The sequence below is a fragment of the Euphorbia lathyris genome, chromosome 2 (genome assembly GCF_963576675.1).
Source record: "Euphorbia lathyris chromosome 2, ddEupLath1.1, whole genome shotgun sequence".
NCBI lineage: Eukaryota > Viridiplantae > Streptophyta > Magnoliopsida > Malpighiales > Euphorbiaceae > Euphorbia > Euphorbia lathyris.
Window position 1 is genome coordinate 15067589 of NC_088911.1, and position 13470 is coordinate 15081058.

Sequence of the window (13470 nt, forward strand, 5' to 3'; positions counted from 1 at the left end):
CGAGCGCCCAGCGACGTTGGGCGGACGCCCGACGATTGTCAGGCGAACGCCCAACGCTGGTTGGGCGCGCGCCCAACTGAAGTTGGGCGTCGCCCAACCATGTTGGGCGTTCGCCCAACTGACTTTGGGCGACGCCCAATTTTCTTCGGGCGTGGCCCAAAGTTCCAGGGATCCGTTTGCCTATATAAGGCACGGATCCCCATGCATTCAAAGAGGAATTTTTGGGAGGAGCTTCTCACTCTAAACATTTTTAGAGAGAGAAAATCTTTTTTTTTTGGGAAAAAACATTTTTTTTCCTAAAATTCCAAATTTCCTAAAAGTTAAAATTTTACCAAAAACACAAAACACCGGAAAAGCACGATTCGTGTAATCAACCGACTTCAACCGTCAATACCGAACTTGAGGTATTATCCGAGGACTAGACTCGTTTTATTTATTTCATTTATTTTATTTTCTTTATTTATCTTTATGTTATAATTTTATTTATTTAGTTATTCATTTATTTATCGTGTTTTATTTAATTCTTCGTATTTATTTATCCTGTGTTAAATAAAAATTCGGTTTTGTTTTAAAATAAAAAACCTCGTTTTAATATCTCAATACGAACCATGATCCGATTAAAAGGTAGTCCGGGTATTAAAAAACGTTGTAATTATAAGTTTTGAAAAGATATTTCCGAATAACGTTTTAAAATAAAAACGTCGTTTTAGGAAACTCCGTTATAGACTATGATCCATTTTTGGTAGTTCGGAGATCCAAAACGATTGAATTAGATTTAATTTAAAGCTTTTGAACGAATCTGGAAAGTTTTGGAGTGCTGCTGTAATTCTGCCTTTTCTGTCACTAACAGCAGATTGGCGACGGATTTTCCGTCGGTAATCTGCTGGAAACCGAAAATCACCATTTTTACCCTCCTTTCTCCACTTTTTGACATTTCTACTTATATATATATATGTATATTATTGTGTAATATGTTTATAAAAATTATTTTTTAATCCTATAACTATTTATTATGTACTATATATTTATTTATTTCATGTTGAAATTTAATTCGTTTGGATTTAATATTATAAAGTGGTATATATGTATATATATATGGTTTTTGGCTCATTTGAATTATGTTAGTTATCATTGGGTAAAACTATTTTGGAGATTAAATGTTATTCTTCCCATTTATAAACTTGGTTCATTGTTTTTACATATTTTGAATTAGAATAAAAATGTATTATATTTAGTATTCTTTTTCACTTTCTTTGTTATATCATATAATATTTCTTACTTATTTTCATCTATAGATATATCCCTATTTTTAGATAAAACTATGCATATATGTATTTCTATCTTATTCTTGTATATATGTATATATTCCAAATGTGTTTTACTTGGTGAATTTTGGTTTAATTGGTTTATTGTTGTAATTATGATAATGTTAAAGGTTAATTGAGTGAAAAGGGGAAAGTAAAATCACAAAAAGAGAGTTTAATTTGCTTATTTAAACTTAAAGTTTTCTAGATATTCCTAAAGTGTAAATAACGTTTTCTTGACATTTTTAAACCATTTCTTAAAACATCATGTTTTAAAACCTTAGTCCGTTCCAACGACGGATTAAGCGAACCTTGTAATTAAAATAGCTTTTAATCGTAAATAATAGAGTTTTGAATCGTGTTCTTAAATGATTTGTACAAAGTAAATTGACTTGTATGCCTAACCACGTTTTCGGGTTAAAATTCTTTATTCCACGTCTTCAAACGCTCGAGTCGTTCCAACGGCGGTTCGAGTAGAGGCCACATAAATAAACGGGGTTTTGAAACGTACCTAAATCGTTCCAACGGCGATTAAGGTACGAACCAAGTAAATAAACTCGTTTTCGGGGAGTGAGTTTGGTGTAGAGTTAACATGTGAATCGAAGCATAAGACACATTGTAAAATAAATCAATTCTCCCTTCTCCCCCTCTCTCCTTTATAAATTTATGCAAAATGGGTGATTCTTTACCAAAATGGATTTCAATAATATATGCTCAAAACGGTTTCAAAACGAGAAAGAAAAGGTTTCAAATGAATTTTAAACTTAAAGAAATATGCGATTAGTCCGTTATCGCCTAACACGCTGAGTAGGAGGCCGGTGGTTCATAACCGGGCGATGTCGGGGTGCCTAGTAGCCTTTCTCCGGAAAGGAGCTAGCCTTCTCGGCTCGTACCTAAGTTTCCCGAACCCTCACCGATCTTCCGCAAGGGATCGGTGTTCATTTTCCCATTCGTGGGTGGCGACTCTTCCATACTCCGAGCTCCGGTCCTGCCGAGCAGCTTGATTCCATGATTGGTTGCTTTCGGCACCAATCACCGCTTACGTCGCCATGAGGTGTCCACCCCCCGGTCCGCCCGGGAGATTAAGCCGCGGCACCTCGTCTAACAAGTGGCGACTCTGCTGGGGAAGCGAGAAATTTGATTCCAGAAGGCATGTATTAAGCCCTTAACGGGGACGGATCATATTATTTCTTTTCGTATGCATTCACAAGCATTATTGCAAACCTTTTGGGTAATATCCATGAAACCTCTAGCGAGAGTCCATTCGTCGCTTGAAAGAGGCTAGTGTAAGTTCCCCCTTACAGTAAGGCGCCAAAGGGTCCCCATCCATTCGTTAGGGGCGAATTTGTGTGGTCCTGTGAGGTCCCGCGATCAGCCGTGTCAGCATATAGTAGCCTTAGAAGTTGCCATAGGATTACCTGTTACCATTTTTGATGTGATAAATGAATCAGTTCGTGTTTTCAAATTTCCATGATACGTGTCTAATCCTAAAATATGTAAAGAAAATGAAACGATACGTTAATATATACTCTTAAACCGATATACAAACTACCCCAAAATATCGAAACGATTCGAACTAAAGACGACTTAGTCATCTCGTATGAATGAACTTGTGCGACCCGCCTGGTCCCTTTCAGTGTCCCGAAGAAGGCACATGTTCAGGAAATGCGTTATGACGTAAGCACGTATTAGTATGAATCGGTTTGGTATTAAGGATAGTTATATCTCGATTCAAAAGACTATATTAACAGTAGCCGTTATTCACATTCTTTAAATAGGTTGGGATAAAACGAGATTATGACAAAACGAAAACAAAGAACATTTCTGTTTCGAATGACCCCATTGTAACGTAAAGAGTTTCGCAAACGTGGCCCGTCCCTTCCGAATAAAAGACGAGCTCTTACGTTATGCCTTGTGTTGTTCTTAAGAGAAATGGACGTGTCCGCAAAAGTAACTAAGAAAATAAAAGAAAAGCAAAAATAAACAAACGACCAAAGTCATTCTGTATCTACGATATATCTCCATCCCAAGGGTAGTTAAAGAAAATGAACCAATGCCGTTAAATACGTGCCTCGAGCCGGTATGTACGCCGTTTAAAATCATAAAGACGAATTAAGCTAAACTGCATAATTGCGCCATATGGACGAGACTGTGGGTTTGATTAATGGCTCGATCATTTCGACCGTTACCAAAACTACAAGAAATATGGCCCGATCCGCATGTTTGCTTGACTCGTGCCTAACTGAAAGAGAATGGTAATATCCCTGCTTCGAATAAGCATGCGATTAAACGAAACGTTGATTTTCTATAACCACGCTAGGTGATATATCCCGTATATTGGAAGGAATAAAGAGTTGTTGTTAGCCGAAAGATTATCGTGCGCTCAAAATAAGACTCGTCGTCTTTTTACGTAGCCACAAACGAGCAAATGGATTCTTAACGCTAAAAACAAACACGTTACGCGATGAGTCCATTCCTTAAAATAAAAAGTGCTTTCATCACTGAATGAACACGTGGTTACGTTTCTCGATAGATCCAAAAGATCCCGTCGTAATCCAAAAATCGAGCCACGAACCCACGCGAATAAAAAGGAACGAGTCATTGTCAATAACGAACGATTGAACCAGAAGAATAACTCGTACCGCATCTAAATCCGAGATACGCTCAAAAGGGAGTCAAAACCCGAACTAATGCGTCTCGCAAAATGACAAAAGACGGGTTATTCCGATAGGACAATCCATTTGGTCGATATCTTAGTCACTGAACGCTGATACGTTAAAACGAATTGTATTGTCTGATGAATGATTTACTTTTCCGCAATAATCGACGGCATCACGCGTCCCCTGGACCGCAATGTGAGCCCCAAACCAAAATCCTAGGAAAGAGACTTGGACCATCGAGTGTGTGGAGGAATAAGGGTGGAAGAGAGATGTTGTGATACGTGTAATTAGACTAACGTTTGTTCTTCTTATCTTATATATCCGTAAATAATAAACGCACACACCACGAATCATGCATATAAAATCATGCATACATACTAATGGATACCGTTCGCGCAGACGTCATCATTAAGTGGTTGTGGTACCGAGAGAGCAGTCGGCTAGTTAGACAGTTTGACCAGCTACAGATTGACAGTTCCGAATCGGAAATTGTGGCTTCTGATTCGTCTTCATCCGGGTATACTCATTCTTCCGTCAGTATGTCTGCGACCGACGAAAAAGTGGCCGGATTGGAAAACTCTGTGAACAACATTAATGAGCAGTTAGCCGCGATAGTGGCCCAGATAGCTAAGTTGGCCATAAAGGATGACAAGAGTAAGCACGCTGAGAATGAGGTGAACGATGGACCTCGCTTTGGGAATGAGGATGACTATCAGGATTATATCCGGAAACAGCTGGAGAAAGAGAAAGCTAAGGAGGAGGAGTGGAAGTAACACATCACTCAGGAGGTGCAGGATCTACGTGGGGGAAGTTCCGGGAGTCAGGACTTTTATAACTTGAAGAATTATTTATCGTCAACGGCTTTGCCTTTGAAATTCCGGCTCCCTGACATGAAAAAGTTCGATGGAACTGGAGATCCCACTGCCCATATGAATCAGTATGTTACTGTAATGAAGCACACGATCCTGACTCAGGATCAAGTCCTGGGGCTGTTTAACACCTATCTTGAGGGGGCTGCCCTCACATGGTTTCATGCATTGCCGATGGTGACGAAGAGGGATTGGAAAGAGTTAGCGAAGTCATTCATCGCACAGTATAGCTTCAACACCATGCTTGAGGTCACTTTGAAGGAGCTTGAGAGCACTAAGCAGCAGACTGGGGAATCTTTTTCCGATTTTGTAAGAAGGTGGAGGGCCAAGGCCGCGGTTATGAAGCAGAAGCCGCTTGAGCAGGATCAAATCCGAATGGTAGTCGGTAACACATTGTCGTATATTAAGAATGAGATGCGGTACATGCCTTTTATCGATTTCAACCAAATGTATAGCTGTGCCTTGACAGTTGAGGGGGACGGAGAACCAAAGAAAGTTTATACCAAGTGGACGAAGTCTGGATATAGTGCCGGAGGGCCAAGTGCGAGTGCAGAATCTGCAGCTGTGAAAGTGCTTGATCTTAATGCTATCGAAAAGAGGCAGTTCGCCAAATTTGATCAGACCTACGCAAAAGTTTTCAAACGATTGTAGAAAAAGGGGTTGCTGAAAGCTCTTACTCCTTATAACAAAGTTCCACCTTCCCCGCAGATACAAGCTAGGGGATACTGCGAATTCCACAGCAGTTATGGGCATACTATTGAGAACTGTGAGAGGTTGAAGCACGAGATCCAAGATTTGATTGAGGAAAAGAAGATAGATGATCCTTCGTCACCGAACCCTTCCACTAGGCGTAATCCATTGCCTAATCATAGGGTGAGCATGATCGGAGTCGGTCTGAAAGAAAGTGTAGTGATGGAACCCTTCGAGGAAGGCGAAGAGGAGTTGTTGGACTCCGACGAAAAGAGCAATGTAGGAAATGGTTTATATGTGTCCTTCCTTGGTGAAGAACCGGAAGGCGAACCGATGGATGAAGGGTTGGACGGTGGAGCACCGTATGATGAAGATAGTGCTGAAGAGACCGGGGAAGGATCGTCTCGGACTATTATGCCAGAATTGGGTCTGTTTAGTGGCGGAGAGAATCCCGAGGTGCACTTGCGTGAATATATGCGCGATATGTTTGTTGAATCCTTCGGGGTGGACGAGATTGCTCAGTGGTTCCACCATTCACTGATAGGCGAGCCTTTGGGATGGTTCCACTCATTACCCGACTCTTGCAAGCATGATTTGGATCGATTATCAGATTTATTTCTAGAAAAGTACCAAAGGGCTGAGGACAGGACTGCAGAGCGCTTCGCGATGCAGATCGGACCTATCAAGCGTCCGCTACCGAGGGTCAGTAAGTATAATGGCAACAAGGATCCGATGGAACATCTTCACTTTTACTTATCGGCCATGGGACCTTTGGGTTTTAATGAAGGAGAGATCACTAGCTTGTTTTATAATTCGCTGATGGGTGAGCCGTTGATGTGGTATATGTCACTTCCGATGCATGTCAAGACTGATTGGGCGGCAATGACAAAGAGGTTTATCAAAGAGTACACAGTGTGGATGCTTGCGGATCAAACCCCAGACTCGCCCTCTTATGAAACACCCGAGGCAGTATTGGTAATGCCTAGGTATGGTGGATACCAAGATCCTGTTGAGCATGCGAGGTTATTCCGCAACCATATGTATGACGCCGGGTTCCCGCAATGTGAATTACATGAACATTTCCCGGAAACCCTAATGGGAGAAGCCTTGTTGTGGCACCAGGGCCTATCAGAGGAGGAAATGGGTCATTGGATACCTCTTAGGAACGCTTTTGTGGCGAGATATGAGATATATGTTCCATGGACGGGATCCCTGGAGGATCTGGATAGGATCAGGCAATTCCCCGAGGAACCATTCGTGGATTATGCTAGGAGTTGGAGGCACCGCTATGAGAAGTGTCATGAAACGATGAGTGATAAGGTGCAGCTCATGTGCATACAGAGAGGTGCAATTCCGTTGGCGGCAAGAAGGATGAGTAGAGTGTCCCTCCGGGATTATGATGATTTGATAGGCTGGGCTTTGTATGGATCAGCGGATCCCTTCTATTTGAATCCGAACGTTCCTCACGTAATGGATCTAATGATTGTGGACATTTGGGAAAGTTCTTCGGACGAGGAGGATGCTAATCGGAGAATTCCTATCAATATTTGGGATGAATCTGATAATGAGCCGAAAATCGCCGTCATGACAAGATCAGGTCGAGTGGCCGAGGGAAAGGTACCTATGGTTGAGACTGAGATAGGGGAAGGATCGGCTCCCAAGCCAGATGACCAAGTCCTCAAGCAGTTGAAGAAAACACAAGCTAAGTCTACGGTGTGGGAAGTCATATGCCATTCCAAGTACCACCGTGAAAATCTGATGAAAGAACTGCAGAATTTGGTTATTTCTACCGATACTGAGCCGGCAGCATTAGTGGGGGCAATTATGGCTCGAAAGAATACCGAAATCACGTTTACTGACGAGGATCTCCCAGAAGAGGGGAAGGCTCACAACAAGCCTTTGTACATCCGAGCTGAGATTAACGGGAAGAAGACTAGCTGTGTGATGGTCGATGATGGATCGGCCATTAATGTTTGCCCTCTGAAACTCTTGTCTAAGTTGGGGGTAGAAAGAGGAGACCTGATGGCCTCGGAAACTGTGATCAGGGCTTATGATGATAGCCGTAGGCACATCGAAGGAGTTTTTAAGGCCAAGCTGAAAGTGGGGCCGCATGAGGAAGAAACAGAGTTCACGGTGCTGGATATCCCGGTAACCTTTTCTGTATTATTGGGACGCCCATAGTTCCACAAGTTAGGAGGTGTGCCCTCCACGCTCCACCAAATGATCAAATTCCCCTTCGGGGAGGAGATAGTGACGATCAGAGCAGAAAAATTAAGCTCGGTGGCGGCATTGGGAATTGAGCCTCAGCTTTTCTCCGGATTCCAAGTTTCTGGGATTTACGAGTCTAGCATGACCACCGATGTGGTGAAGATGATGAAAGGAGGCTTCATCCCTGGTATGGGTTTGGGAGCACACTATCAAGGGTTGCCAGAATTTCCGGACTTCAAGAGTCAGAAAACCCGGAGGGGTTTAGGATATGAGCAGGGAGGTCCGTCCAACGCAAGTAATGAAGGAAAAGTGGGCCTAAGGAAGTATTTCGTGAATACGGGGCACGGAAAGGTTTATTCGGGGACTCCCGAGTCATGGACTAGCACCGAAGGAAAGATTTTGCCAGGTTTTGAGATCTTCAATGATGTCACCGACTGGGGCAAAGGAAAGGCAAGCTGCTTCATCGAGGAGATCATGATGTTAGATTTGAATGCTGAGGAGCAGGTCATCACTATTGGAGCAACTGCGGGAGCGGTGGACGAGCCAAGTACCTCCAAAGCTTATGAGAAACCCGAGAACCCTGATGATGAAAATTGTATTACTGCTTTATTTGAAGCCGATGATGTACTCGCCAACACTATCAATGAAATGAATTCTGATTTTGCTTACTTGCTTGATGTTGATCGTGATCATTCCATGCATTCTCATTCATATAACATGCCTACATTTGAAATCAATACAATAGAAATGTCAACTTTCAATCTTGGCACGGATGAAAATCCTAAACTTATACAAATTGCTCAAGAATTAACTATTGAAGAGAGGAAAGAATTTGAGAGAATAATTAAAAAATACGAAATAGTGTTTGCTTGGACATACGAAGACATGCCAGGAATTGATCAATCAATCGTAACTCACCGTATTCAAACATACCCCGACGCGAAGCCTGTGAAGCAGAAACTCCGACACATGAGACCAGAATGGGCAGATAAGATCAGAGAGGAAGTGAAGAAGCAGTTAGAAGCAGGGTTCATCGAAGTAATCGACTATCCCCCTTGGGTCGCAAATGTAGTGCCCATCGCAAAGAAGGACGGCAAAGTGAGAATGTGCGTCGATTATAGAGATCTTAACAAGGCGTGCCCCAAAGACGAATTCGCGTTGCCTCATATTGACGTGTTGATCGACAGTGCAGCATCAAGCGTCTTACACACAAATGTGGACGGTTTCATGGGCTACATGCAAGTTCAGATGGCTGAGAAACACAAAGCGAAAACCTCGTTCACAACTGAGTGGGGAACATACTGCTATAGGGTGATGCCGTTTGGTTTGAAAAATGCCGGGGCAACTTACCAGCGAATGGCTACAGCACTGTTCCATGATATGATACACAAGGAAGTAGAAGTTTATGTGGATGACATGATGGTCAAGTCGGAGACAAGCGAGGGGCATTTCGCTGCACTCGAGAAGTTTTTGGCCCGAATTGCAGAATTCAAGCTGAGGTTGAACCCGAAGAAGTGCTTCTTTGGCGTTTCATCGGGGAAAATCTTAGGCTATGTGATCAGTAACAAGGGAATCGAGGTAGATCCTGACAAAGTGAAGGCCATACAGGAAATGCCGGCACCAAAGAATGAGAAAGAAGTGAGAGGATTTCTGGGACAAGTTCAGTATATCAGTCGGTTCATAGCACGACTCACTGCGATCTGCGAGCCGATCTTTAAGCTGCTATGGAAAGATCAACCCACGGTTTGGAATGATAAGTGCCAGCAAGCATTAGAGAGTGTTCGGAGCTATTTGTCTAATCCGCCAGTTCTGAGAGCGATCTATTGGGGCAATGTTGGCCCAAGAAGGGGACACGGGCGTGGAGCACGCGGTATATTATCTGAGTAAGAAGTTCCTGGAGTACGAGCTTAAGTATAACATGATCGAAAAGACGTGCGTGGCAGTAGTATGGCTAACAAAGAAACTACGGCACTATTTTCAATCTTACAAAGTGATCATTATTTCCCGAATGGATCCTGTGAAGTATCTGTACCGAACTCCGTCTTTAACAGGGAAGCTAGCCCGATGGTTGTTGCTTTTGTCCGAGTTTGATATTGAATACGTAACGAAGAAGGTTATCAAGGGGAGGGCCGTAGCAGAATTTCTGGCCAACCAACCTCTGAACGCAGAAGAGGAAGAGATAAACTATGATTTCCCCGATGAGCACTTGAACGCAATAGAAGTCATACCATGGAAAATGTTCGTCGATGGAGCAGTTAATTCGAATGGGGCTGGAGTAGGAGTGCTACTTATCTCACCAGAGGGAGAAAGAATCCCGATGGCAAAGAAGCTATCCTTCCCTCTCACCAATAATATGGCCGAATATGAAGCGTGCATCTATGGGTTGGAGTCATTAGCAGCACTGGGAGCATCATATGTCGAAATCTGGGGCGACTCAAAGCTGATCATCGAACAGGCACAAGGAAACTGGGAAGTGAGGGAAGAAAGGTTACGTCCATACCTAGACCAGTTGGAGGGATTGGCACTAAGATTCAATGAATGTCGTTTTTATTATATTCCTCAGGCACAGAACCAAGCAGCAGATGCTTTGGCCACTTTGGTGTCAGTTTGGGACAACCTGCGAAACCTGGCCTTGAAGCCTTTGGTATTGAAGAGATCTCACAAACCGTGCTACGAAGACGTAATGCTATTAGGGGCAGATGAAAAGCCATGGTATTTCGATATCGTAAACTTCATGAAGAGTGGAACATACCCGGCAGAATCGGAACTTAGGGATCAGGCCGTGATTAGAAGGTTGGCTCAGCAGTTCGTCATCCACAACGACTTGCTTTACAAAAGGCACGCCGATGGTTTACAGCTGAGGTGTTTGGATGCGGGAGAAGCCCGCGAAGCAATGGAGTCAGTACACTCAGGAATTTGCGGGGCCCATATGGGAGGAGCAGTGTTAGCAAAGAAAATCATAAGGCAAGGCTTCTATTGGCTCACCATGGAAAGAGATTGTAACGAATATGCGAAGAAATGCCATGATTGTCAAATCCACGGAGATTATAATCATTTACCGGCTATGGAACTGCACGTGTTAGCGCCCATTTGGCCGTTTGCAGCTTGGGGCATTGACATCATCGGTGAGGTGAGACCTAACGCGTCAAATGGACACAAATTCATCGCAGTTGCCATTGATTACTTCACCAAGTGGGTAGAGGCAGAGTCGTTCGGCAAGTTGGGGTCCAAGCAGATGAGGAAGTTCATCGAAAAACACTTAATCACCAGATTCGGAGTGCCTCATCACATAATCACAGATAACGGGGTCCAGTTTCAAGGGGAAGTGAGGAGTCTCTTCCGAGAGTACGGTATTGAACATCACAGATCTTCTCCGTATCGTCCGCAAGCTAATGGCGCAGTTGAGGCAGCTAATAAGAACCTTAAAAGTATTCTCGTAAAGACAGTAGAATCGCATCGGAACTGGCACGAATAGCTTCCGCTCGCTTTATGGGCTTATCGCACGACAGTTAGAACGTCAACTGGGGCAACGCCATTCTCCTTGGTATACGGTGCAGAAGCTGTTCTCCCGATTGAGGTTGAAAAGCGATCGTTGAGAACCGCAGTAGAAGCAGAGATTCCCGAGACGGAATGGGTGAAGAAGCGGTATGAACAGTTAGCATTGGTGGACGAGAAAAGGATGGAGGCCCTTTACCATGTGCAGTTATATCAGCGAAGGATGGCCCGAGCCTTCAACAAAAAGGTCAAGGCCAGCCCTATCAAAGAAGGGGATATGGTGCTAAAACAGATCCGTGTGACGCACACCGACCCGAGGGGCAAGTTTAGGCCAAACTGGGAAGGGCCGTTCTTCGTGAAGAAGATACTAAGCAAAGGAGCGGTGAAGTTAACTATTATGGACGGCATGGAGTTCTCCGAACCTACCAATCTGGATAGGCTTAAGAAATACTTTTCGTAAAAAAAAAAGAAAGAAAGAAAAATTCCCGATAGGTCGAAAACCCGCAAAGGGCGGCCTATGCAACAATAAGGGACATCCCAATGGGTGAAAACCCGAAAGGGCACTCATTTGAAAATTCCGAGATAGTAAAAGGAGAGATCAAAAATCGCTAGGATCTGAAAACCGAAAAAAGGCAGGTCCTGGTAACGGTAGTTATATCTTGAGCAATTATAAAAATAATGTATAAGAGGCTAAGTATTTCTGTTGTTTGTAAATAAATAAAGGCATGAATATATTTGAAGAGAATGATTGGAATCGTTATAATCTACTGAATGCATGGTAATACGAATCATGAGTTATACATTTCTTACCTTTCTTTTCACAATAAAAAGCCTACATACTATCCACCCCACTCCCTATACACAAGCTATACATCAGGGTAATTCTAATAAAAGCTACGAAGCTATACATGATAAGCCTAATAAGGAGGGAAATTCCAGTGAGCCTCAAAGTCCCTCAGATGTGATGCCCGCTCCGCAGATAGGGTCTCCTCGGCGACTCGAAGCCTCTCCTCGGCGACTCGCACTCTCTCCTCAGCGACAAGGCGTCCGACAGTCTCCTCCCACGCCCTCTCCTCGACAGCAAGACGTCCCTCGGTCTCTGTCCGCATCACCCCTGACCAGTAGTCGTTCCTCTCCCGGTAAACCTGGCCAACCCTGGCATCGGCCTCCCACACCGACTCGCTCCGTCTCCGCTCATGTGTGTGAAGATCACTCTGAAAAAAAAAGAAAAAAAAACAGATATAAAAAAAAAGAAAGAAGAAATACTAGCAAGAATAGAAATCATACATACACATGTGCATACATTCCACTACACTAAAATAAAATGAGGATACTTACCAGATGGTCAGCACAGCGCAGGCTGAGTCGATCTCGGAGGTAACCAGACAGCCCCACATAATCAGTGCAAGTCTCCCTCGAAGTCTGGAGAGCGTCTGAGGGATCAAACGGTATCCTCGACGTAAAGACAGGAGGAGCCATCTCGACACCAGCATAGGCCATCCCGGACTCGTCATAGCAAACAGTCGCGAAATCTCTCCCAAAGTCCGGGACGGGTATGCCTAGAGGGGACCTCTCCGGTCGGACGGCGCTGGAGGACTCGCCGATATAATATGGTGGCTCGCTCGCAGACGTCTGGGCACGGGCGTCATCGAAGAAATCTGACATGTGGGCACTCCTCCACGAACCCTCCTGCAAGCAAAGGCACAGTAAATACCACTAACTATCTCATAAATAAAAATAAATAGGCCGAAAGACTCACCGGAACCGCCTTCTGACCGAAGACCGCAGCGACAGCCTCCCCCGAAAACACGTCCGCCATGGGGTCCACCTCCATCGCCACCGTTGGGGCATCCCTCGCTCTCAATAATGTCGATAAATAGGGGACACGGCCCCCGGCATGAACCCATACATCTCTACCAGCAAAGCGGCGAGTCAAATCCCGACGAATGACCGATAAGGGCATAGTCCGCACCGCAAACATGGAGACGGGGATCTCGCCTGGTGTCCAATGCGAGGCACTAACCCCCGTGATGCCCCGGTCGCCCAAGTACCATGCCCGCACGCAAGGGCCGGTGAGCACGCTCTGCTGCTCCTGGATCAGGGTAACGTACGCGTAATCGGGACCGAAGTCAAGGTCGTCCCACCTGAATCTAATCTGCAAGCACAAAGAAAAGGTCAGGTCTGATCAAACAAAAATCTAGCGCGATTAGAAGATATCTACCTGCCCCAAGGTCCGTGAATCAA